Here is a 4,604-nt window from a genome sequence, read left to right as displayed (position 1 = left end):
CTGAGGAGCCTGGTTAACGCAGACCTCTACAGATCAGTCTACAGGGCCACAGAGTGGAGTGGAGGGGAGAGTGGAACTGGGGAATCAAGTAGAAGATATCAGCACAGAGTACATAGCAGGGCCAGACAGTATGGCTTTGCATCTTCCTCCAACAATGAGGCTCTACCTTCCAAAGATAAAAGCAGAGAAAAGGCAGGGTGGAGATGTGGGGATGGGTGGTGGCTTGGGGCCTGGTATGGTCAAGATTATTACTTATTTTTTTGTAAAAAAATACTAATACTTGTATCTTTTTTAAAAGTTTACTGTTTATTATTATAAAAAATGCATGCTCATTTGTAGATGCAACCAATCAACAAAATACAGAAAAATCGGAAGAAGGAAACAAAATACAATGGTAATCTTTAATCTCATCACCCAGGGATAATAACCATTTGCATTTTGGTGTTCCTCCTTCTAGTGTTTTTGTCCATGTGTATGTATATGTGTGTGTGTGCAAAGGTGTATATGTACCTTTGTGTTATATATCTACAGGTTACTTAAAAAATAATTGAACACATTACAAAATTCATTGTACTGTACAACTTCTACTTGTAGATATACATCAAAAACTTTATGTTTGTACTGCCTTTTCTTTGTAGACTTAAGGAAACAAAGAACAAATCCTGGCTGTCACTGGTGGTGGCAATATGCTGGGATGAATAGACCACAGAACTGATGAGTGACCTGTGGCAGAAGGGGCACGTATGAAACATTCGTAAGAGGAGAGAAATAACTCTGAGAGTTTCTTTACAAATAGATTTTGATTACATGTTCACATACAACTTAGTTACTGAATAAGTCATTTTGGTAAATATCCATTTCTTTATGAATAACTGTATTTTCAAAGTTAAGATCTATCATATGTACAGTTTATAGCTTGCTCTTCACATCTGCCATTATACTGTGACTGTTTTCCTGTGCCATTAAGTATTATTGTGTGAAAAGTGTTATCACTCTACTCACAGTCCCCGAAAGGGACCACCCTGATTACTACAAGATGCTTCTCCTCTCCTAACCCTTTCAGTCATAGCTGTTTGGACCAGAGATAGGCCAAGGGAGAAAAACCATGGGCCCAACTATGCCAATCAGTTAGTTTCAAGATGTTAGCCTGAGGGACACAGGCTATGGTGAACATCTTGTTCATAAATTTTTGTGTTATATGTATGATTATTTCCTTAGGGCACATTCTTGGAAGGTCAATTACCTGGTCAAAAAAAAGGGTGAGGTTAAAAATCTTGATATATATTGCCAAGTAACTGTCCAGGAAAAATGTAGAATGCATATCTTTATGTGTCATAAAATGCCTTGCTGATATCCCTTTTTAAATTTGCATTAGGATAGAAATGTTAATTTATTTCAGAACTCATCCATTAACATGGTTCTGATAAAAAAAGCCATAATAAAAATCTCACAAAAGGGGCTTTATCAGGCTGTGTTTCCCTCTATTGATCAATTTATACTTTTCTAACTTTAATGGAGCCCGTTGCTTGAAAGGTTAGCTTCAAGCAGTTGCCATGGGATCTAGATTGGGGAGAGAATCTTGCAGCACTGGGAAGAAAACAACAGAGTGTGCAGATGCCCCAGTGAGGAGGCAGCCAGGTTCTGATGGATGTGTGTGGAGGGTGGGAGCCAGCGTGATTCTGCAGGCTCTGGCCATCAACTTTCCATCGGTTTGTTCTTTGCCCCTTACCAGGGTTGAAAATGCCAAAGGGGTAGTCTATTTTCCTTGCAAGATTCAGCACAGTAGGGACACTTAGCAAAGATTTTTTTTTTTCATTTTGTAGCTGAAGAGAGAAAATGAGATATTAGAGAGGAAAGGGTATTCTTCTGGGGACAAGGTCTATGGCCTGAGAAGCCTGCCTTGTGGCTATTGTGGAATGGAGGCAAAGGTTTTCTGAATGCTAGCATGGGGTCAGCAAACTATGGCTCTCAGACTGTGAGCTAAGAATGTTTTTTGTATTTTTATACAGTTAAAAAAAAGAAGAATCTTTTGTGATATGTGAAACTTTTATTACATTCATATTTCATTGTCTATAAATGAAGTACTTGGGCAGTTGAGTAGTTGTGACAGAGACTGTGTGGCTCACAAAGCCTCAAATATTTACTATCTGGCACTTCAAAGAAAACATTTGTCTACCCCCGTGATAGAAGAGTAGCTCCCACGCCTTGAGCACTTACTGCATGCCAGGTATTGTAGTAATCACTTTATATGCGTTTCCTCATTTAGTTTTCCCAACTTTTGCTACAAAATAGTGGGTATGTAATTTATTTATGTTTTACATCTTGAAAATGAAAAGTTTGAGAAGTTAAATTTTTGATACCTGGTAAAATGGTGAAGCTGAGTTTCAAAGCCAGGTTTCTGACCAGAGAACCTGAAGGTTCTGATGAATAGTGTGATCTGATGAATAGTCAATAGACATGTTTCTACAATGTTCTTTAGGCCTTCCTGTCTTCTCAGATTCCTAAACTGTAGTGAATCTGTAGCTGGTGTAGAACAGGATAGAGCACAGAAAATGCCTGGTGTCAGGGATTAATAGATGTTAGCTAAGATTATTATAAAAATATAATGATTTATAATAATGAAGTGTCCAAATAATTTACTTTGTCCTTGATATCCTTAGGTCAAATTATCGTTGTTTGTTTCTCTCTCTCTCTCTTTCTACACACACACACACACACACACACACACACACAGATACACATGCCTACGTCTTCAAAGGCAACAGTCTTGAGATAAAACTTTGTTCACCATTTCCCCTTCTTAAAGTGCAGCTTAGTACTGTTTTCTTTCTCTGCTCAGCATATCCATTCTTTTTGATTTCTATTGTGGCTCTAATCTCTTCCAGCTGTTGCTGCAAATCTTTCCCTTCCTTCTCCCTCCACCTCACTTCCCTAATCCATCTCCATTTCTGATCTCTCTGTAAAACTCAAAGGGCTTTCTGTCCCAGGAAAAAAGAAGGCTTTACAGCATAGGAGGTTTGCCATGCCCATGCTCCAGTAAGTGGGGCAATATAACGACACAATTACGTTTTTGACATTTAGATGCCTTTTATGAGCCATCTAGCTTTGTGAACTCTGTTTTCTGAAATCAGAGGTTTTCAAAGGTGGAAGAGATTTTATACATTCTTTAAGTCAATCTCATGACTATTATTAGAAACTCTTCTAGCACCTCCTTGACCCATGGGTACCCAGGTTCATTTGGATGCTTCCAGTGTCCAGGGGCTCACTTTTCTCCCAAGGTAATCTATTCCTTTGTGAGAAAGCCAATTATTAGAAAAAGCTCTTCCTTAAGAGTTTGCCACTCTGTTACATCTATCCAGCGGTCTCAGGAGTCAAATAAAAAACCCTACTCCTTCTTCCACAGGATAGTCATTCATACATTTGCAGGTTGTCACTATGTCTTCCTAAACCCTCCCTTCCGCCCTTCCACATAGACATTTGTGTCCAGTCCTCATGAGAGTTCTGATAGCTATCATTGGAAGGAGTTCAGTTCATTGTCATGATCTCTTTTAAAGCACCTGGAGCAGTGCTGGACAGAAAATACTTTACATGGTCTGCCCAGCACCAAATTACATAGATTTGGACTATCGGCAGTGTGACCTTGCAGATTGGGATGAAAAGCAAGGCAAAACCTGGAGAGATACCAAGAATTTAGTTGTAAATCCAAATTGCAAAAGTTGTGTGATCCTAAAGCAATCACCAGTATATGAAAAAAAGTAGGATGTTCCACCAAGTACAAGGACTTTTAGAGTTAGATGAAAAAGCACTTAATTATCTTAAGAACCAAAGAAATGCAAAATCCAGTCAAATGATCAGTTTGGGTAGGAACTGCAGATATCTAGGCGAATAATAAAAACTAGGGATAGTATAGAACTTGGATTCAGGGAAATGGGTTTCTTGTCTTCCCTTCTCCCTCTTCTCTCATCCCATAAACATTCTGACATTATGTAGTATTACAATAAAAACTAATTGGGTACAAAGCATTTCATCGAGTTTTCCAAAAAAGAAAATACAAATGGCTCCCCACTAAAATCTCTGATCATTTTGTAATTTCATTCTGAGAAGGTAATTTTCCACATTATACACATATGAGGGGGTAATCCCAAAATTTGTACAGGATAATAAAATAATTAACTTAAAGGCTAAACACTTTCCTATCTTGGAAGATTTAGAAGTGTGTAGATATGTTTTAAGAAGAATCAAATGTAGTATATTAATATTTTTATATCATGAAATTGGTGTATAGTTAGCAATTTGCATATTTGAAATAATTAGAAAAATTTTTGAGGGTCATTCTTGTTAACCCAATTTAAAATGTGTAATTGAGAACTTGACTTAGACTTACAATTTTAACTGAAAATCTTACTAAATTTATATACAGTATTAGAACATTTAAGAAAATTTGAGACATCATATTTATAAATATATTATTTTAATATTAATTGCCTAGGAAGTTTTGTCTTCTAAATCAGTGGATAAAGATATTTGCCAAAAAATAAGAGCTATATTAAATTTATAAATACAGTTCAAATGTTTTAAGGCCTTTAAGTTTATAAGTAGGGCCA

The sequence above is a fragment of the Pan troglodytes genome, chromosome 8, assembly GCF_028858775.2.
Source record: "Pan troglodytes isolate AG18354 chromosome 8, NHGRI_mPanTro3-v2.0_pri, whole genome shotgun sequence".
NCBI lineage: Eukaryota > Metazoa > Chordata > Mammalia > Primates > Hominidae > Pan > Pan troglodytes.
This window is presented reverse-complemented; position numbering follows the sequence as displayed.